This window comes from Balaenoptera acutorostrata, chromosome 1, assembly GCF_949987535.1.
Source record: "Balaenoptera acutorostrata chromosome 1, mBalAcu1.1, whole genome shotgun sequence".
Classification (NCBI taxonomy): Eukaryota; Metazoa; Chordata; class Mammalia; order Artiodactyla; family Balaenopteridae; genus Balaenoptera; species Balaenoptera acutorostrata.
This window is the reverse complement of record NC_080064.1, coordinates 30260127-30282301: the sequence shown is the minus strand read 5'-3', so window position 1 is coordinate 30282301 and position 22175 is coordinate 30260127.

The following is a 22175-nucleotide window of genomic DNA, read 5'->3' as shown; positions in this document are numbered from 1 at the left end:
TGAGTGCAGGGGAGAGCTGGTAGGGCAGCGGCCTGCTCCCCAGGGCTGTGGGGAGGGAGGAAGCTCTCCCCTCAGGCCAGCTCTGACTGTGGGGCTGGGATGAAAGATACAGGCAGGGTTGTGAAGGTAGGACAGACAGGGATCCTTACATGCCCCACTGGCTTCATAGGCCTCAGCCAAGCTGGGTCCCCCAGGAAGGGTCAGGGCCAGGAGATGGCTGATGGATATCGGAGCTGGAGGGAGAAGGGGACCCAAGTCTGAGAGCTAGGCTGGCAGACGGGCAGGAGAGTTAACCTAGCACCAGAGATCGGAGAGGCTTTGGTGTTACATAGCATGGTGGATAGGAGCAGGATCTTGGAGTCATTGAGTTCTGGGTTCAAATCCTGTCTCTCTATCTCTTCAAATCTGTTCTCCATGTTCCAGTCATCTATTGCTCTGTAACACACCACCCCAAAACTTAGTGGCTTAAAACAGCCACACCTATTTGTGTCTCAAAGGTCTGCGAGTTGACTGGGCACAGCTGAGTGGTTCTTCCGCTCCATGTGGTGTAGACTGGGCTGCAGTCTTCTGAGGCTTGACCCGGCTGGCAGTTGGAAGCTCAGCTGGCGCTGTTAGCTGGAATGCCTCCATTTGCCCCATGCCTCTCTGTGTAGCTTGGGCTTCTCGTCAAGGTGGCTGGGCTCTAATAGGAAGAATTCCAAGTTGCCAAACCAGAAGCTGAAGATCTTTGAAGGTTCCATCTTGGAAATTACACAGCATCACTTCTGCTGCATTTTATTGGTCAAAATAGGTCAAGGGCCAGATTGGAGGGGAAACAGACTCTGCCTATTGATGAGAGGAGCAGCAAAGAACTTGTGGTCATCTTAAATGCATCACACCTCCCAAGGCAAACAGTAATCTCCTTAAAATGTAAACAGTATTGTATCACTCGCTCATTGGCTTCCCTTTGCTCTTGTGAGACATTCCAAACTCGTTTACCCTGGTAGCCTTCAGGGATCTGATCCATACCTACCCCTCTAGACCTCATCTCATGTTACTCATTACCGTGCTCACTGTGCCATGGCCTCACTGGCTTCCTTTCAGTTCCTCCAACATGCCAAGCTCTTCCCACCTCAGGGCCTTTGCACGTGCATCTTACTCTACCCGGAGCCAGCCACTCCTTGTCTGACTAGCTCTTTTTCATTTCTCAGGAGTTGGCAAAAATGATACCACATGACCTCCTTTTTCATCTAGTCAGTCAGCAAATATTTATTGCGTGCCTACTGTGTACTAGGCATTTATCTAGGCCTGGGCTATTCTCTATTTCAGCATCCTCCCCCCTTTTTTGCTCTAATTAAAGTCTGTAATTTTCTTGTTTTATTTATTTTTCCTATTCTCTATCTATCTATCTCCCCCACTGGTATGAGGGCAGGCCTGTCTGGAATCACCACGGTTTCCCTTAGCACACTTGAGAGTAAATGCTCAACAAGTATGTTTTGAATGAATGAATGCCACTTAGGCTTGTGACCTTGGCCAAGTGACCTGACCTCTCTCAGCCTCAATTTCTCCATTTGTAACACGTGATTATCAAGAGTACTTACCTCTTAGGAGTGTTGTGAGGATAAAGATAAATTAATGCAAATAAAGCACTTGCAATGCTTGGCATAGAGTAAGTCTTCAATAAAATGGTCCCTGACATTGTTATAATTATTATTATTGTTATTATTATTTTATAAAAGTAAGATTTTGGCTCTGCTGTGATAAAAATTAGCCTGTGAGTTCCGTGACGGTGAGGGGACCCAGCTGGCTGCTTCTGAGTACCTAGGACAGTGCCTGACTCTTGCAAAGTGCTCAGTTCACATTGCTTAAACAAAGGAACACTAAATGGACACCCTGTGCTGGCTGTATCATCTGTCCTACAGCAGGAAGCACTTCTGGCTAACGTCTAACATTGTCCTCTTATACTGGCTAATGTCCAACATCATTCAAACTCGAGAAAAGGCCCCCAGCAGATGGATACCCTCCCACTGCGGAGCCGTCTGGTCACCACGTGGCCTGGTCAATATACCACTGACCTTCCAGAAGGAGGAACTGCAGGTGTCTCACCCTGTTCATTGTCATCAGTCATAAAGGACAATAATCACCATTTACAGCTCACTGTGGGCCAAGGACTGTTACCGCTTTTTGTATAGCATTTGGTCAGGCCAATAAGCTATTGTCCTGACCGAGGATCAGAGAGGTTGAGTAAGCTGCCCAAGGTCCAGCAGTTAGGATCTGCTGGATCCCATGTCCAAGCTCTTGCCCACTCTCCTGTGTACCACATTCCTAGTCCTTGGTCCCATCCTCCCTGTGACACTCCCACCGTCTCTATAAACACCTCTATTACTGCCTTTTAAAATTTCTATTATTATAGCCATAGGGCAGAGCTGGTTTCATGGGCACGCAACCTGGGCAGTCACACGGAGCCCCACATGCAGATGGTCCCCATGCTTGGTTGAATGCTCTGCCATCACTATCTTGAAATCCTTAATAATTTTTGAACAATGGGCCCTGCGTTTTCATTTTGCACTGGGTCCCCCAAGTTATATGGCCAGTCCTACCATAGGGTGTTCATCCCACCGTCTCCCCCGCTGGGCTGTGATATCTTACTGGACAAGTCATGGGTATAGTTTCTCTTTTGGATCCCCAGCACCTTGAGTTCAAGGGCACTGGGCCAATGTAAGACAGCTGTGATGGGCAATGCCTTTGGCTGGGACACTCTCCAGAGAAGCAGGTGTGAGACTTGCCTCCACCACAACTTGCTGTGTGACCTCTGGAAAGTCACATCACCTCTCTGGGCCTCGGCTGGCAGAAGGAAACAGTAACTGCTGTCCTTTGTGTTTTCCAGCACAGTTGCAAGTCAAGGCAACAACAGGACATGGTGCTATATGATCCTGGCTGTCTGGGGCTGGTGGGGACACACAGTGCGTGGGAGGGGGTGTCAGGAGCCCACTCTTCCTCCAGCAGGGCTGGCCCCTGGGTGGAAGGGTCCAGGCATGTTCTCCTCACCAGAGTCCATACCCACTTCCCCAAGCCCACCTGGGTTTGTTGCTGGTCCTCGGAGGTGACAGTGACGTATGTCCATCCAGAAGAGGAGATACTCCACATGGAAATCCTCATACATTCCTCCAGCCCAGCCCAGCCAGAGAGTTGGTTCTCCTTCTGGGCTGGCACGCCAGCCTCTGGCAGTAAGACTTTTCTCCTCCTCCTCCCGCGTGTGTAAATGTTAAGTGCTGCGGAGGGCAAACACACTCAGGAAACCTGGCCGCCTTTCCATTTACCTGCCCCTCCGGTTGGAGATCAGCCAACCCAGGAGACCGGATGCAAATTTCAGCCACAGTGTCTGTACCAAGAGTGATGCCGGGGCGGCCCCTGGAGGCTTTGGCTGCGGTGAGGAGGAGTGGGGACAGACCCTGTCCTTTTGGAAGCGGAAGGGAACCCTGCCTGGGCTGACTGGAGGACTAAGTTTGGGGCATATACCCTGCAATCCAGGCACCCTTTCCAGGTTCTACAAAGTGCCTAAGGAAGAAGTGTCCTTCTACTGCAGACCCTGACAGTTTCTCTCATGTGTATAGTCCTCACACTTTCACTCGTGTCATCTGAAGATATGACCAGGAAGGGAGAATTTAGACAAATGCCTCATAACTGACCATGTGGGTTAATTAAGTGGCCTAGCTCAGCATGGGGCAGTGCTTTTTGGGGAATGAATATTCTAGAATGCCCCACTAGAACTGGGGAGTCTGGGGAGGGGGCAAGGATGGGGTGTCATAGTGGACGGGAAAACATCTTGTAGACCGTAAGCGCCTCACAGATAGGAAGACGTGTTATCCTTAAGAACAGCAAGTTCCAAGCAAACATTTTAAAGGTCAGCGTGCAAAGGCAATCCTTTCAGCATCTTTGCTGCCTGTGACCATCTCCCGGTGTATCTCTCCGCCCAGCTCCATGTGTGCCTCTTTCCCACACTTCTGGGCCACTCTCTTCAGCACTCTCTCTCTCAGTCTTTTCTCCTGTCCCTTCCATCTGTCTGGCTCATCTCTGATCTCTCCTGTCTGCTTTCTCTGTCTGTCCTTTCTCTCCCTCAGGCCCCTCTCCACTCCTGCCACCGTTTCTCCTGCCAGATGCTGTTTCTAAGGCTGCACACAGGTTTTTCCTGTCCCAAGTGATTTACGGACCTGCTCAGCCCAAGAAATGCTGAGTGGAGTCGGTGCTGTTCCAGGAGCTGGTGTCTGCAAGGCAAACGCCACCCTCGGTCCCCAGGCAACTGTCTCTGGGACGTGTTCTGTGTTTCTGTTTTCTTCTGATGGTTTGCGTCCTCACCTTGGTACTCACAGACAGATGCCCGGCTCTGAGCCGCACCCCGCGTCCAGGTGTCCCTGCTCTGTCTCTCTATGCCTCTGATGTAACTTCTGGCTCTGCCTCCGTGCATCTCTGCTTCTAGCTCAGTTTCTGTCTCTCCGCATGTCTCTCTGTCTCTCTGTACATCTGTCTCCGTCTCTGAGCTTGGCATATGCTCCTGTCAGCCCATCTCTCTCTCTCTCTCTCTCTGGCTGCGCCTCTGTCTCTGCCCATGCTTCTTTATAGTTCTGCTCCTGTCCCTCCCCGATTTTGCATACAGCATTTAAGTGATGCCCAAGACAGCCAGGACAGCTCTCAAGCATGTTCTCCAAGCTGGACTACCCTCCTCAGACGGCTCGGGCCTAACCCAGGACCCAGGACCCAGCTGTCCCACCCTTGCCCCCGCCCTTGTCTTTCACGTCACGTCGAGGAAGTTGCCTGAACTCTCGGTGACACTGCTGTCAGCGGGGCCCGACTTACCAGGAGAACATGAATAATTAAAAGCTGTAGCTGAGGCTTGTTCCGATTTAAACGGTATTAGTGTTGCCAACTGTCCTGACCCATTTAATATTCATGCCATTCTTGGCTCCTTTAAAGAGAGGGGAGTTTGCTACCTGATTTAAATTGTGCCTGTCAGTTTCGATTAAAGATCAGGTTGACCACAGTTGCAGGGAAATTAAATGAACATTCTCTTAAGCAGTATCCTAGAATTTAACGTAGCAATTAATATCTATTGCAATGTGCTGCCGCTGAGAGCTGCTTGGAGTATAATCTAGGGCTCGGGGGGCGAGGCCAGCAGTGCCCCAAAGTCTTGATTCTCCAGAAATGGGGCCCCCCAGTGGGCGTGGTCTTTGACTGACCCTTCCTCCAAGAGGAGCAGAAAGCAGAGGCACGGATGTTCTTTAGGGTCGGTACAGGTCGTGCAGAATTGGTCCTATTCACATTCGGGTTAACTGAGGCAGGGGCCGTCAGAGGCTTGTTCCAGGCCAGTTTCGATTTGTAACAGGTGTGGAGCACTGGATGGGGGAAGGACCAGCCCCTCGGGGCCAGGAGTGCCCAGGTGGCCGTCAGGTGCGGTCCACGCCCAAGGAGGGTGACACGGAGGGAGACAGGCAGAGCTCTTTCAGACAGAAGAGCTGGGAGGGCTTCTAGGGCCTGCAGAAGTGGAGGTTGTTTATGCTGAGGGGTGACAAATAGGTTTCAAAGTGTGGGCGACTCTGATTGATTAATGACACCTGCCTCCAAGGGGCGGGGCTTGAGCTGGTGCCGTGAGCCATCTGCTGGGTCTGCCGTGGGCCTGGCCAGGGGAGGGGTTTATAAATGTGCTCCCTGCCTGCCAGCAGAAGCTTGGCTTCCTATTCTGGAAAATGGGAATAATAACTTGCCCCTGAAAGGGTCAGTGTAAGAACTAAACAGGATAACTCAGGCAAACCACAGGTTCAGGAAAGGCTGTGTGGTCCGCTGGTTAGGGACACAGGCTCCGGAGCCGGGCGGGCTGGGTGTGCATCCTGGCTCTGCCACTTAGTAGGTGCATGTCCTTCGGCAAAGTGACCTCTCTGACTCGGTTTCCCCATCTGCAAAACACAGAGAATAATAGTACCTTACTTCATAGGGTTTTCATGGAGGTTAAATACATGTACAGTAAGTACATGTAGAGTGTTCAAAGCAGGAACTGGTCCCAAGGGTTATATGAATATTTACTGTTTTAAATGTGATGGTAAGAGCTCAATGGGCAAGCAGGATGCGGATTTGTGGTTGTTACTCTCATATATATACTTATATTAATATATACTCATATATTGATAGCGATTGCTTATATGACACAAGATGTTTTATTGTCTTCTTTTCTCTTTTTAAAATTTCATCTGATTTATATAAAAACGTGTGTGTGTGTGTGTGTATTACGAAGATAATAAGATGAACACCAATGTTTCCACCCCAACCCAAGAACTAGAACATTCCCAAACCACTGAGACTCTGGGGTGCTTCTCCCTTGTTGTAATTTCTTGACCCCTGTCAAGGGTAACTCTATCTGAATTTTGTGTTTATCATTCCATTGTTTTCTTCAAAAACATAAAGTCTGGGTTTGGGGAGGGGTTTTTTGATAACAAATAGAAGCAATTATTTTGCAACTTTTTCATTCAACCTCATTTTTAAAGATTCCTTCAGGCTGTTTGTGGAGCTGCAGTTCCTTAGTTCTCAAGGCTGTATAGTGTCCCAGAGTGTGCCTGTGACACACCTTGTTCGTCCAGTGTTCGGTTACGATCACCGCTGCTGGGAACATCCTTGGCTGTGTCTCCAGGTGCACATGGCAAACGCTTCTCTAAGATGTGAATGTGGGAGGGATCTCAGGGTCCTAGCATAAGACAGCCTCAATTTTTATGGCTTGATCAAATCCCTAGATGCATGTGAAATCAGACTAGGTCAGCCCTGGTCCTGCCGGCAGATGAGGGCAGGACATGGACATATGACCTCTCAGGGCTCTGGGATGCTGTAGAATCAGTGCCAACCCTTTTGCTTGTGCCCTATTTGTCCCCCTTTCACCCTGAGCACCGCATGGAGCTCCCCAGGACAGGAGTCCCTTGGGAGGTGAAGCAAGGTGAGCCCATGGGCTGTGGCTGAGTGAGTGGGCTCAGCCTCCGGCAAGATGGGTGGTGGGCACTGCATCTGCTCCTCCCTCCTCTTAGCACCAGGGAGAGAAAAAAAGCAGTATTAGAGGAGAAATGCAGGGATTATTGATACCTTACTGGTGAGAGCTCTTGTCAATGTATGCAAACTCTATGGCTCAACTTCTAAATCTATTAAATGGGGTAATAATACCTGCCTCATGGGTTGCTGTGAGGGTTAATGAGTTAATACAGAACTGTGCTTAGAACAGTGCCTGGCATGTATTAAGTACCCAATAAATGTCAGCTACCACATTATTACACTCACAGGCGCACAAACACGTATCTGCGCATAAGAGCACACACATTTGTTTCACCCATTTTATCTTTGTAACAACCCAGTGACAGAGACATCACTGTTCCCATTTTATAGATACAGAAACTGAAGCCACACAGTCAGTGATTGACAATTCAAACAGAGGCCTCTCAAAAGACAGGCTCTTAATCTCCATGCTCTCCACCCCCTTTGCCCCTCTTCCCACAAACACAGGTGGTCATTTACAAACATCACATATGGAGGTCCTCATTCATCTGACGTTTTATTAACGACATTTTATATGTGGGGTAAGGCTTGGGGCTGTCAAAAATAGATGTGTCATGTAACCATCACTGTGGCAGGTGGTTGTTGTTTTATCACCACTTGACAGGTGAGGAAACTGCAGTTTGGAGAGATGGAATGGTTTGCCCCAATTCACCCACTCAGTAAGTGGCGGAGCTGGGACTCAAATCCATCTTGTTCCCTCAAGCCCATGTGGTGGGCAGACAGGGGGAGAGGGTGCCCTCACACCTTACAGATAGGGGACAGTTAAGAGTCAACATATATAGCAGGTTGCTGGAGACAGATAGTAAGGGGATCCTGAGATGCTGTGTGAATCCTCCTGGGATATCCTTAAGGGCATCACTTAATTCACTGTTGGCTCCTGCCTGAGGAGTGACTGGGAAAGTAAAACGGAGCCCTTTAGAGTCTAAAGAGAGTGATGCAGGAGCAGGATGTTGGCTAGCTGCTTCCAGCATGGTCCAGGGAAGAAGGCGCCCTATTTGGTCTGTGCAGCGGAGAGTGCAGTGATGGTTGGAGAGTCTCAGGCCACATGGCTCCTGCTGAGACCCTTAAGATGCCCTTTCTCAAATCCCTGGGGCTGATTCCAGGGCCCCAAGTGGTTTTCAGATGGGAATTCAGTTTCTTTCATTTTCATTTTCCCACGTACGTCCATGGGAAAGGTAGTCCTGACCAGGGTCCCACTCTACCTGACTGTTCTATTTCTCACCACAAAGTGATAAATTGGCTCCTGTGAGTGTGGCTGAGTAGTGAGAGCTTCTGAAACTTCAGGGATAGTAAGAATCACTAGACTGCTTGCTAAAGTTGTAAACTCCTGGGTCCTTCCCAGGATTTATGGTTCCAGGTCCTCTGAGGTGGAGCCAAGAATGTGCAGTTCTAATAAGATTTCTGGGTGATTCTAAAGCTGGCAGATCCAGACCACACTTGGAGAGACACTAGGTGTTAACCTTCTATAGTCAGGCTAGGCCAGGCTCTGTTGCATTAATAAATACACCCTGACATCTTGGGTGCTTAATACAACAAAAGTTAGTTTTTGCTCATATTGTAGTCTGATGAGGTTTGGGCAGCAAGCCTTGGAGCTTTCCTCCTAGTGGTGACTCAGGGACCCAGGCTTCTTCTATCTTGTGATGCTGCCATCCCCAGTGCATGGCCTCCAAGGTCATTGATGAAGGGGAAGAAAGGGCATGGATAATCACTCAAATGGGGTTTTTATGGTCTGGGTTAGAGGTGATGTATACCAATTCTGCTCATAACCCATTGGCCAGACCTCATCACATGATCTCAACTTAACTGCAAGGGAGGCTGGGAAATGTAGTCTTCCTGTGTGTCCAGGAAGGAGAAAATGAAATGGGATTTGGTAAACGTATAGTGTTCTCTCTGTTACAAAGCTTGATCCATTCTGGGTGTGTTAATAAAACCAAGTTTCTGCAGATGCATTGCTGAGGAAAAGTGCTGGTCTGTGTCTGACCCTGGGAGGTCCTGCCAGCTTCTCTTTCATGTCTTTCAGCCCATTTTGAAAGAGGGTCAATCCCTGCTCATGTGGGTCACAATTCAATTCACAGCATGGTCCCCACTCACCCGTCCTGTCCATATAGTGAAGGACTGGCCTATAGGATTCATCTTTGGTTGAATGCAATGTTGGATGAAGAGGATATTTTGGAAGCCACATTTGGACTCAGTAAGTTCTGTGATTGAGTAGTGATGTCTGCTGTGGGATGGGAGGGGCGAGTGGTGGCGTGAATGCCACATATTTGGCATCCTTATCATGGCTGTTATCTGAACTGACTCTGCACAGCCTACCCCAACTTCTGTAAATCGAACTCTATCCTACTGGGAGAAGAATTAAGCATGGGGTAGGAATGGCTTCTGGCATATAGGAAAAGATCAATAAATGTTAGATATTATCTCAGGTGGCTTCTCTGAATTCAGGATAATCTCTGCATCCCTCTCATGGTAAGATCCCCAAGAGTTAGATTCAACTTTGTAGATGTGGGCTGATCAAGGCAGAGTAGAACAGGGTTTCCACCTCCCCCTTTCTACATTCTACCTTTATTAATACAGCCAACGACTGTATTAGTTTTTTGGTGATATCACACTAGAGTGGCATATCGATCTGTTTTCTAATCTCACAAATCTGTCTCGTATATATCATACCCAAGCCCTATGTCTCAGCCTCCCTGTCTTTGTTCAGATTTTCTCTACTGAGATTGGGACTGTGCATTGACTCTTGTTTTATTTCATCTCATTCAGTTGACCTTCCAGATTGTCAGGGTCTCATTTTTTTATACCATGAATGCTCTTTTGTTCAATCTTAAACTGATTTTTCACAACCAGTGTAAAGTCTGGGTTGGTTGGTGAAGAAATCCAAGCTGTAATAGTAATAATCACCTATCCAGCACTTGCTATATGTCTAGTATTATGTGCTTTACACATATCATCTCATTTGAACTTTATAACAACATCATGAAGTACATATAATAATTACCACCATTTTATAGGTGGAGAAACCGCCATCAGCCCCAAGGTTTCATTGGTAGAAAATGTTAGGGCTGGAACTTGAACCGAGGTTTTTCTAAAGCCAGAGGTGATGGTCCTAACCACAGCACCATACTGCTAGAGTGGAAGGAAGACCAAAGCAGAACCTGATACCATACTCAGGAGTCTTAGTTGCAGACAGAATCTACTCCAGCTGGTTTTAATAGAAAGAGATTTATTATAGGGATCAGGTAGCACACAGAATTGCTGGGTCAGGAAATAAAGTCAGGAGAACGTCCCGTCGTGAAATAGAATTGTTCCGGTGAAGCCCCTTGGTCACTACCTCCCACTGATCAGCACCTATGACTAGGGACTTCACAGAGGACCCCTAGCCAAAGCTTCTGTAGATAATCCCATAGCCACCACCTCACTGGGCTCAATTCCGCCTTCCACAACTCATCAGACCTGTCTGCTTGGCAAAACCTAGGTTACATGCAAAAGCCTAGAGAGGGTGTCAGAGAAATGTAGTTTTTAACTTCCCAGTCTCCGTTGTACAGGAAGACATCTCTAAGGATGAGAGTGAAGTGCCTACCATTCGTGGGAACCTCTGGGAATTTAAGGAAAATCTTAACATCCTATCCTCTGAATAAGCTTATTCTCAGCACACGCGTCTCTTCTCAGATGTGAAGTCTTCTCTATTCCCTCAGGTTGACTCACCATGCCTCTTCCCTGCCCTTCTAGAATCCTTTACACTGCTGAAAACCACTGCACTGTATTCTATGTACATATCCCCATGCCCCACTAGCCCAAGTCTTCCTTAAGGCCAGGACCATGTGTTTTTATCTATATCTGAGGTACCCAGCATGTGAGCCATTATATAGTAGGCACCAACAGTCCTATTTTGAAAGCATGAGTGATTATATGGGTGTTTGTAGAAGACCCCCTCCTAGCCTAGCTATTTTCAGAAGTGTGTGTCCTGCAGGGAAGTGTGTGGGACGCTGCTGCTCTCTGGACCTGAGGGCAGTGCAGAGATTTGGCCCCTCTTCCCAGGAATGTGTTTATTTCTTACTGTTCCCAGGAATACATTTATTCCTTACTGTATCTGTGATACTGCCCCACCCCTTGGGAACACTGGAGCAAAATATACAGAGATCACAGAGATCAGCTTGCCTCACAGACCCAAGAATCATGGGTCTAGGCAATGCAACATCCCATGAACAACCCGCAGGAATAAATTTCAAAAAAAGGTAGAGTTGTACAAATCCCTTCCTCATGGGTGGTTCCCAGCAGGTCAGGCTCTCTCCATCACCACGACTACCTGCATCCCATGATAGACAGTACAAACCCTTTTCCCAGTGAACTTTTCATGTTTGCCTCCAGGAGTCCCAGTCAGTAGTCTCATCTTCCTCTTGTAGGTCTTTGCTCTGCATAGGATTCTGTCCAGGCTCTTGGTTGCAAGTGACAGAAACTCAACTTTAAAATGTAACTTCTTTATTAGAAGACTCATGTAATTGTTGAAGGGGTGTAGCTTGGTCTTGGGGAGAACTAGAACTACCAGGTTCTCTCTCTATCTCTATCTGTCTATATCTATCTCTATATCTCTACTGTATTTATATCTATGTCTCTATGTCTCTATCTCCCTCACTCTCCATCTCTCCTGCTCCATCTTTCTTATCTTTATGTGTCAGCACTATCCCCTCAGACCAACTTCCTCCATATGTCAAGAAATGACCACTGGTATTTTCCATGCCTTGCACCCTTCAGTTTAACCATCAGGGAGGACCAGCCCCTCTTCCCTTAATTCTGGGTCCAAAACTCTCAGGGAAGGCTTCTGTCTGGCCCAGCACGTCTCTCATCCATGATTAGTCTACACCTGAAGTACTCAGTATAACCATGCGGTAGGTACTATGATTCGCAGCCTCCTAAAATCACATTGTTGGAGAGGGAATAGGAACCATTATACCAAAAGAAGGGGCAGCTGCTCCCAGACGGGTGGGGTGCTAGGCAGACTTAATATTAAATAAGCCCCATCCAATCAGCACTCAATAAGGTCCCATGTGTATCAGGTACTCCCAGCCTCCTGGGGCCAAACTTACTGCTTGGAACCATAACGATATGCTTGATTGCCCTGTATTAGTACATCAAAGCTAAAGCAAATGCCAAGATGGTCTTCATGGACAGTAGTGAGAAGGTCAATAATTCCCATTCTGACCCAACTTAATCATAAAAGGAGCTTACAAAGCAGACTAGCAACTAAGTTTTATTTCATCTTCAAGTGGCTGGCTGTAGCTCTTGGTTGAAGTAACCTCAATCTACACCCAGCCTCAGCAAGATAGAGTGCCATTATCGATTAGCAATGTCTGCCATAGGCAGAGTATAGAGGATGGTTGAGTGTGCCACTTCTGCTCTAAAATGCTCTATAATAAAAGGGAATGTGGGATGGAGCTCCAAATACTGGCCAGATTGGAGAAGCATGTTTGGGGTGTTTGTTGCTGAGCTTTGCCTGAGGGGCTAGTCTCTGAGTAGACAGCTGGCCAAGGTCCCTTTCAGGGATTCCTGTTTTTCACCTCCCCTGTATTCTCAATGGCTATTTCCCAGGCAAGATCACAGCTTCAGGTCTGCACATGGATCTGTAAATGCCTCTTTATTTAAAGTCAGCCAATCACATCCTGACTGCATTGCTATGGGGACCTGCTGTCCCATAAGTGATACTGAGATGATTTGGCTGATTGTGTGGCTCAGGCTTTGAGGACATCCTTAGCAGACTCTCTTCTGCTGCCCTAATTCATCCTAATGGTCAAGTGTTGAGGAGCTAACGCCAATAACACAAGAGGTTTTATTAAGCCCAATAGAAGCCCAATAGAAGCCCAAATGATGCTTGTTCTGTGTGTTCTGGAATAACTGTAGTTGTTTGTAGTAGCATCTTTTTGGTGGCACAGCTGCTAAAAAGAAACTCTGATTCTAGGCTTTCCTCCTTATCAGTTAAAAATAGTCCTGAGTCTTTGATTGGATTGTTCCAGGAAACTAAGAGAGCTGGGTGCTGAGTGGAGCTAACATCACAGCCTGGATCGTTCAGTTTCCTGAGCACTGATTGCTGCTGTTGGTGTGCTGGGCCCAAAGCTGGCAAAGACAGGAGGCACAGATGTGGTCTCTGTCCTGTCCTGTCCTCCATGGGCTCAGGACTCAAATGCTGGCTACTTGTGACCAGTGCCAGGAGAAAGAAGAAAATTGCACCAAATGATCTAATTGGCCCGTAAGCCAACAAGTTGTGAAAGTATTTTAAACCTCTGTTAGAGGTTTGCCCTTGACCTCCAGGGTCAAGGTCATTCTGGCCTTCAAGGCTCTCCATAATTTTCCTGTAGTTAGAAATTGTATCCACTGGGGGCCCAAGGCCCTCAGGGTGTGTGGTGTTGTCTGAAAGAAAACCACCATCCAGCCTTATCAAGATAGAGTGCCATGATCGATTAGTGGTGTCTGCCATAGGCAGAGGGTGGAGGATTGGTGAGTGTGCCATCTGCTGGGCTCCATCTCCCTGGTCCCAAGCCCTCTGGAACTAGCCTCACTTGTTTGCCAACTTTCTGCTGAGGGAGTCAGGGTCCCTGTAATCAGGGGACCTCTTACCTTTTTTTCCTGTCTCAGGTGGAGGAAAGAACAGATATACTCTTGGGCTCTGAAGGACAGTCTACTCAGGGGAGCCTTTAGGATTTCAGCTCTCTCTCTCTCTCTCCCTTTCTCTCTCTCTCTTTCCTCTTATCTTTCTGTCAGTCTCTCTCACCCCAGCTTATCCCAGTCTCTTCTCCACCCACAAGTGGCCCCAGAGTAGCAATGTCTCCCTTCCCCAGGCTGAGATCTCTGGGGTGGCAGACTGCAGCCACCCCACCCAACCTGCACCATGTGGTTAGCTAAGGCCTCTTCTGGGGCAGTGGGAATGAGGAAAGCCATGATGTAGTATTCAGAGCACCTGGCAGGAAGCCTTATACTGAGAGACAGAAAGGTCCAGGTGGAGGTTTCCAAGTCTTGTACACTGTGGGCTGTGGAGTCAAGTTCACCTGCATGTGAACCTGGTGTGGCCATGCACTAGCTATAGAGCCTCATAATGTTGTGAACTCCCTGTCACTGGAGGTTTGCAAGAAGCAAAATGGCAAATGGTTTCTTGGGGATTTCTCACCAGGCAGAAAGCCAAGTGACCTTATAGTCTTGGTATGTGAAAGGGGCCTGGCAAGGTTGTTGTGTGGGTAGAATAAACTGTGCTCAGGGTGCACTGGGTCCCTCTGGTCTCTGCAGAAGCTGATGGCCCCTCTGGCTCTAGGGTACCCACTGTGGTCCTAAGAGGCCGCCCCAGCTTGGCAGGATTCTGCCAGGGCTCTTCTGGTTTTCATCCTTGAAGAGCTTTTACTTACCCAGCAGGGGAGCTTTTCCAAGCCTCATCTCCTGCAATCATGAGCTCAGGCCTGGCTTCCAGCTCTGTCTTCTCTCCTCCTTCTCCTCTTCATTTTCTCTCCTCCTCCAGATCTTGATTCTTCACCCCCTGTTTTGCTTCCTCCCAATCTCCAGCCCACTCCCAATTTGCATTTACAAGCAACCTCATCTGCATAGAACGCCCATCCAATGGGTCCTGGATGATGGGAACTAGTGTGCACTACTACACAGGCCTCTGGGAAGGGGCTTCGCAACTCATTCTTTCCCAGCCCAGGGTGACTCACTTTCTTTACAGCAAAGTCCAGTTGGCTTGTTTATATTTGTGTTAAAAATATCTAGGAGGCAGAGGGGACTATACCTTTATGTGAGCCAAGGGAGTGATATGGCTGTGAGGATGTATCAATAGAGGTCTGATGCCCTGAAAGAGGGAGGAGATGGCTTGTTTTGGCCCTGCCCTTGCCTGGGGTTTCCACACCATACTCTGGGGCATGTTGGGAGGAAGAGAATCTGGCTCAGCATGGCAAAGGCTATTGCAGCAACCCTGGGAGGGAGGTACTGTCACACCCCCATTTTACATTTAAAATGGGGGAACTTAGGGAGATTCATGTGCCATGTCCAAGGGCATTAAAGTAGTAAATGGCTGAGTCAGGATTTGAACCTGAGCAGTCTGTCACTGGCCAGATTGGCTGGGGAGGGAGCTAGACAGGACAGGGCACTCTGGGCCCTCAGTGACCTGTTTTTGGAAAACCTTATTAGAAAACGCACTGAGAGGTGCTGCAGAGTGCTTTCTTAACAGGGAGACTGGGCTTCGTTCGAATCCTGTCTCTTCCATTTCCTAGCTGGGTGACCTTGGCAAGTTCCTTAACATCTCTGAGCCTCAATGCCATCATTGGTAAAGTGTGGAGGATGTTAGTTCAGACTCAGGGCTGTTTTGACCATTAAATGAGCTAATGTGTGCCAAGGGGCACAAAACCTGACCTGGAAACATGAGCTGCTGGGGTCAGAGATTTGTGCCCGCACGTCCCATCCCAGTGCGGTTGTCGCAGGGAGGCTGAGAGCTGGAGCCAGCGTGGAGGAAGGAGACAGAGGCCCGAGCTGACGGCTGCTTCTCCTTTTCCATCGTGCAGGCACCTGAAGGCACGGGAAGCCTGTCTGCCTTCCTCTGAGGGGTCTGACAAGTGTAATCACACAGTTTAGCAGTGACACGAAAGAGTCTCTGGATACGAGATCTGTCGCTGGCTGCGAGCAGGGCTGGCTGCAGGCAATGCCTCCAGAAGACACCTGCAGGAGGTTTCCACCTGACTCCCAGCCAGCTCCTCCCTGCCGCTCCCCCTGCCCTCTGGAGCTGGGCTGGCCAGACTGCCTGGGGGCGGCTGGATGGGGCCTGGGCACTCTGAGCCCTCACGACCTGTTTCTGGAAAACCTAGTCAGAAAGAGTGTGGAGAGGTGTCGTGGAGGGCCTGGGGGCTGGTGAAGTGCTGTCTGGGTCCCATGGGGGTCCTGGGCAAGTGTGGGAGGGACAGACAGCTTTGGGCAGAGGCAGCTGTGTCCTTCTTTCCCCTAGTAAGTCAGGAAAGACGCAGTGCGGTCCTGGGCTGAAATCACCTCGGGGAGGAATCATCCCCAACCCCCCGTCCCTGCTCCTCATGATCAGTTGAAGACCTTGTTTTTTATTTTCCTGGGCAAACAGAAGCAATCAGAAGTGAACGTCACACACTCCCACCACCACCTCCACAGAGCTCCCTGTGCCCACGCGGTCTGGCCCTCCGTCCTGTCACTACAGAGGAGACACCCAGCTCCAGTGCCAAGCCAGTCCCTGCACTTTTCCACTGGACTTCATCCCTTTGAACCTGCTGGTGGACATGGCACTGGAGCTGTCCTCTGCATCATCAGCTTTTCCCATCACCACTGGATCATTCCCGTCATAAATACGGTGCTCTAATTATACACCCGATCTTTAAAAAACCATCTCTTCACCTCACCCTCCCCGACAGCTCCAGGCCAATTTCTCTCTTTCCCATTGCAGCGAAGCCCCAGAAAGGGTGTCAGTGCTTGCTGGGTCCAAGCCTCTTCCTCAATTTCTCTCTTGAACCCATCCCACCAGAACTGCTGCGAGCACCTCCAAACCCAGCGGTCAGTCCTCCACCCTCGGCAGCAGCAGGTGACACGTCGGCCACGTCCTCTCCCTTGAAGCCCTTTCTTCACGTGGTTTCCTCCGCTGGCTGTTCCTCAGTCCCCCCTACAGGTTCCTCACCATTTCCCAGCCCCTGAACATCAAGGGGTCTCAGGGTTCAGGCTTCAGAACATTCTTCTTCCCTGTCTATACCTAGTCCCTGCCTGATCCTTCCCAGGACATTCAGTCTACCCTCCTACCCTCCAGGGGCTTCCCCAGGCCACTCATTTAAATCCAAAGTCCCTACTGCAGCCCACAGACACATGTGATCAAGCCCTTCTGTGTCATCTCAGGCATACCTGATCAAGTCCCTCTGATGTCATCGCCAAACAAATTGTTAAATGAACAAATGGGTGGGCGGCGGGGGAGACAGTGCTCACGGCCAAGCCAGCATCGCCATCCTTTCCTCCCCAGGCCGATCTGCCTCACGCTCCCTGCCCCCAAAGATCTTCTTAGCCCCTTCCCTGTCCTTCATGAGATCCACCTGACAACCAACCCAGGCCCTGCTGGTTTCCCCAATACTTGGCTGCCCCCTTTTTCCATCTTCCTTTCCAAGGCAGCTGTGGAAGCTGCTGATGATTTCTGGAGCAGGCCAGGCTTTTTCATACCCCTGCACCTTGGCACCTGCCAGTCTGCCTGGAACTTCCTTGTTATCCTGCTTGTACCTATTCTTCCTTCAAGACCCAACTCAGGTGTCATCTCCTTCAGGACTACTTCCCTGCAGCACCAAACTAAGGAGTGCGCCAGCCGAGCCGCTGCCCAGGGCACATCTTTTAAGAGGCCCTCAATCATCAATGAAACTTACAGACCTGAAGGAAATTTTGTTTAGCAGAACTCCTCTCAGACAGAGTCCTGGGAGATGTCCTTTGATAAACAGCTGGGGGTATGGATGTTGGTGGGGAGCAAGACCCTCAAAAAGAAAGAAGGAGAGTGGGAGGGTCTGTTACCTTTTGGGCTTTTGTTTTGAGAGGTAGGATGCAAATGTGGGGGCAGAGCTGAATTGCTCAGGACCTAGGGGACAGGCTGAGCCTCTTATCAAAACAGATGAAGATATTGGTTAGAATAGACACCAGATTGTGTCTTCCAGGGCAGGGGTTCTTGTGGGTGTTCACTGGGCTCTGCTTGCTCCCCAGTCTGGGTTAGAAGCCCCCAGTTCTCTACTCACTTAGCATCTTCTATCCCAGCAAGAACTGCCATGCACAGTGAATTTCTGTATCCCTCCCCTAGACTGTGGTCTCTTGGAGGGTGAGGTATGTGTTGTTTCTATCTTTATGACCCTAGCTATTAGCATAGGACTGCCATGCAGTAGCTATTTAATAAATGTTTATTGATTGAATGGCTGGATTTTTCGCTTTTCATCCACATATACACAGGCTGATTGCTTCCCATGCCTGAGACTCGAGAGTTGGAATCCATTCTGAGCTCTGTGTGTCATCAGCTTGCGCGTATACAGATTAGATCATGAATATGTCATAGGATGTTTAGGGAACCCTAGAGGATGCACTGGGCTCAGGTTCAGGAAACACAGGGTTCTCTTCACTCTGTGGTCCTGAGATGGTCATTTTCCTCTAAGGATCTATCTTTCCGTGAGAAAGGAGTTGGAGTAATGGATCTTAAAAGCCTTTCTCACTCTGAGAGGAGCTTTGGGGGTAGGGGAGTGCTCCTGAGATTTGGAGTCAAAATAACTGACTCATCCTCTGCAAACCTCTTTCCCCATCTCTAAAATGGGGGCGGTTTAACACCCTAACAGATGTGAACATGCTTGGAAAGCTACCTGGGGCTGTGTCCATGGCAAGGGTTGCAGACAAAGTTGTTACGTGTGATCGTCCCCGATGTCTAGCAGCCACCATCTGCCTTGTGATCTAACCCTGATTCACATCCCTAAAGACCTTGGGAACCTTCATTCATACTCTCATTCTGTCCTCTACTTTCTCATTCATTCAACACTTTTATTGGATTCCCACTATGTGTCAGGCGCTGAGGCTGCAATTGTACACAATAGAACAAAACTAGGTATAACCCCAGCCCTTAGGAGCGAGCGGTCTAGCGGGTGGCAATGGCTATGACCATTTACTGAGGCTCTGTGCCAGGCACTGAGTTAGGGGCTTCCACCGTGATGAGCTCATTTCATCCTCACGTATTACGGTCTCCATTCTGTAGATGTGGAGGCTAAGAGCCGAAGGGCTAAGTTACTTGCCCAGCTAGAAATGGTAGAGGTAGGATTAGAATCCAGGTCGTTTGGTTTAAGAGTCTGAGCAACCCCCCACCCCTCCCCCATTAAGCTGTACCACCTTGCTGGGCCCATGTTCACACCCAGTTGCTAATGATGGAGGGGTACGTGACACCTGCCTAGAGCTCATATCCTTCCCCGCCCCCCCCACCACACACAGAGGGAGTGAGGAGGTCCCGGCCCAGCCCAGAGGCAGACATCACCTGGGGCCTCCTATGGGGCCAGACTTACTGAGCCCTTGGACATCCACTCACCTGGAGGAATGGCCCAGGACACAGAGTGAGAAGACCTGGGGCTGTGCCCTTCCTATGCTCCCACGGGTGGGGAGAAGCAGCCCCCCACACCCCCTCCGCTTCTGCCGTTCCCTTTGTTCTTGCTCCCAAGTCACAAGGTGACAGCCTGTTCCTCCTTCCTGAGGAAGCTGTCATCTGAGTCAACACAGGGGCCTCTGTCAGAGCTGCTCAGAGGAGGATCTAGAAAAACCCTGCCACAGTGGAGCCAGAGCCTGCTGGGCTTGACATCTACGAAAGGGGTTTTGGACAAACACCTCACACCCTCAGACTCTCTACTGATGACAGCAAGAGTCACCCAGAGATGGAAGGGGGCTAAGATAGGGTTTAATTCTCACTGTTGTCTCCTATAAGCCCTTCTGTGGGTGTTGGTGTTTGAACATGTGCAGAAGAGTGCCCGCGTGTGCAGGTGCATGCACGTGTATTCACGGGGGCTGTTTGGATGGAAGTCTCTGCTCCTCTGTGTGCATGTGTCTCCCTGGATGTGTCTATTGGTTAGCTCTTGCTGCATAAGAGATCACACTATTTATCGTTGCCCAGGCATCTGTGGATTGTCTGGGCTTGGCTGATTCAGGCTGGGCTCTGCTGGAGCGGCTCTGCTGCACGTCTCTCACCCTCCTGCTGGGACCCACAAGCTAGACCAGGCGTGTTCTTTTCATGGTGTTGACATAAGGGCCAGAGGGCAAGTGGAAACGCATGAGACCTCTTAAGGCCTTGCCTTGGAACTGGCACTCCATCACATCTGCCTTATTCTATTGGCCAAAGCAAGTCACATGACTGAATGCAAAGTTAAGGGCAGGGAAGCATACTCTGCTCCTCTCAGTGGGAATCACCAAAAAGTCACATGGCAAAGGATGGGAATCCAGGGAGGGTCAATATTTTGTGTTGCCATCATGTGCATGCATATATGTTTGCATATGCTCGTGCACATGTGGGCAGGGTGTTTGGGCATGTGCATGAAGGCATATAGCTCTAAGTGTGCACAGGGTGCCGTTTCACATGTGTGCAAATGTGTGTGTAGCTGTGTACATGCATGGAATGTCAAGTTGAGCATGTACCTGCGTTTCTGTGTGTGTCTGCATAAGAGCATCCCTCAGACACATGCATGCAGCACTCAGCCTGTCTATACCAGGACAGAGAACGGACCGATCCTATAAAGTAAGTCAAACTCTCACCGAGATACCTGTGGGACCTTCCAGCGAGTCGCCTGCCATCTGCATGTGCTGAGGTAGATCTTGCTCCGTTAGTGGCCCTGGGAAAATTCACTGGTCAGTTTTCTTGTAGTCTATTATTACCCAGATGTCTGTGTGTTCCAAACAATTGTTTTTAAATTGCTTCATTAGTCTGTCTCGGCAGACCAAATCCTGCTACACTTGGCTGGCTCAGATTCTCTGGAACAGGGCTGGTGGGAGCTGGGCAGGTAGCTTGCTTGCTAATGTACCTCCTAGAAGGGTACAACAGGGGGTGCCCCCAGAGGAGATGTGGAGGAGGTGCCCCACCCGCCTAACAGAAGTGGCAGCTTTGGAAGGCATGAACTCTGGGGTAAGAGAGAGCTGGTTTCAAGTCCAGAATCCGCCTTTTACCGACTGCATGACCTTGTGTAAGCTCCTTGAGCCTCAGTTTTCCCTTCTGCACAATGGAGTCATTGTCCCAATATTGTGGGTGAGTGTGAGGATGGAGGGAGACGCTGCAGTGTCTGGCTTACCTGGCCAGTGCCTGGAACATGGGTGGCCCCTTCCCTCTTTCTCCACAAAGAGCCTCTGACCTCTCTGCAGAGGCCGGGCCACCATCAGGGTTGAGTAATTAGGTAGATGGCACCAGTGGCCCCTCAGGCGAGTCACTGATATTCCAGGTGACTTTACCCGAGGACCCACATCTAACAGACCCTGCTGTCCCCAGGAACAACCCTGAAGGCAAAGGTCAGGACACAGGACCTAGAGTCGCGCTGCCTGGGCTCAGATCCCTGCTCCCCACTCACCAGCGGCATGCCCATGGGCTAGCTGCTTATCTGCCCCAGAGCCCGGGGTGCTCCTCTGAAAGCAGGGATAGTAAGAGTTCCCAACTCACAGGGCATGTTTTCTGCATGATCGCCTAACTCCATTTCCCTCTCTGGGATGGAAATCATCCTGGAGGTCTTACCCATGTCCCTGCCCCCCTAGCCAGAGGATCTTGAAGACAGAGTCTCTCTCAGTGACTCAGGATCAGTGTTGGCGACCACCATACTGTGCAGGGGGCCGCCCGGGGCTGAGCTATACTGTTTCCTCCTCTGCTTAGCTGTCACTCCTCCTGCAGCCAGGGTGCTACAGACGGGCTCCCGCACCCCTGCTCCTCATCCACCACGGACACGTCTTCTGTTAAGGGCCACATAAGAAATATTTTAAACTCTGTGGGCCAACTATGATCTCTGACACATATTCTTCTCCGTGTTTTGTTGTTTGCTTCAACCGTTTAGACATGGAAAAACCATTCTGAGTTTGACAGTCACTCCAAAACAGTGTGGATGTGGCCCTTGGGGTGTTGCTTGCTGACCCCTGGAGAGACAAGTAAACACACTACGTTAAAAATGTATGTTGAACAAATGTTACCAAGCCTGTGAATGAGAACACAGCATGGCTCTGGGTCAGTAATTTCAGGTACTTGAAGGCATTTTCCCCTCATGCTAGTCAGAGGTTGTGTTCCTGAGGCTTCTGGACTCCTGTCCTTTTCATTAGCGTGCTATGATTGCCCACCCCGCCTCCACACCCCCCCCCCACCCCATCCCCAGCGTTCGTTCAGCAGCAATTACGTCCAAGGCTAAGGCGAGGTCCAGGTGCCTCCCTGTAACTGATGTTATTTATTTTTCAAACAACCTTATGGGGTGGAAATTCTCATGCCCGTTTTAAACAGGGGGTCAGAGCTGACATGACAACTCTGGTCACTTCGCTCCAAAGCCATCACAACAGAGAGGCCCCTGCAGGAGGGTTTGGAGGGGACACGAAGAAAGAACCGGGTGGGGAGGGAGGAGGAAGGGAAA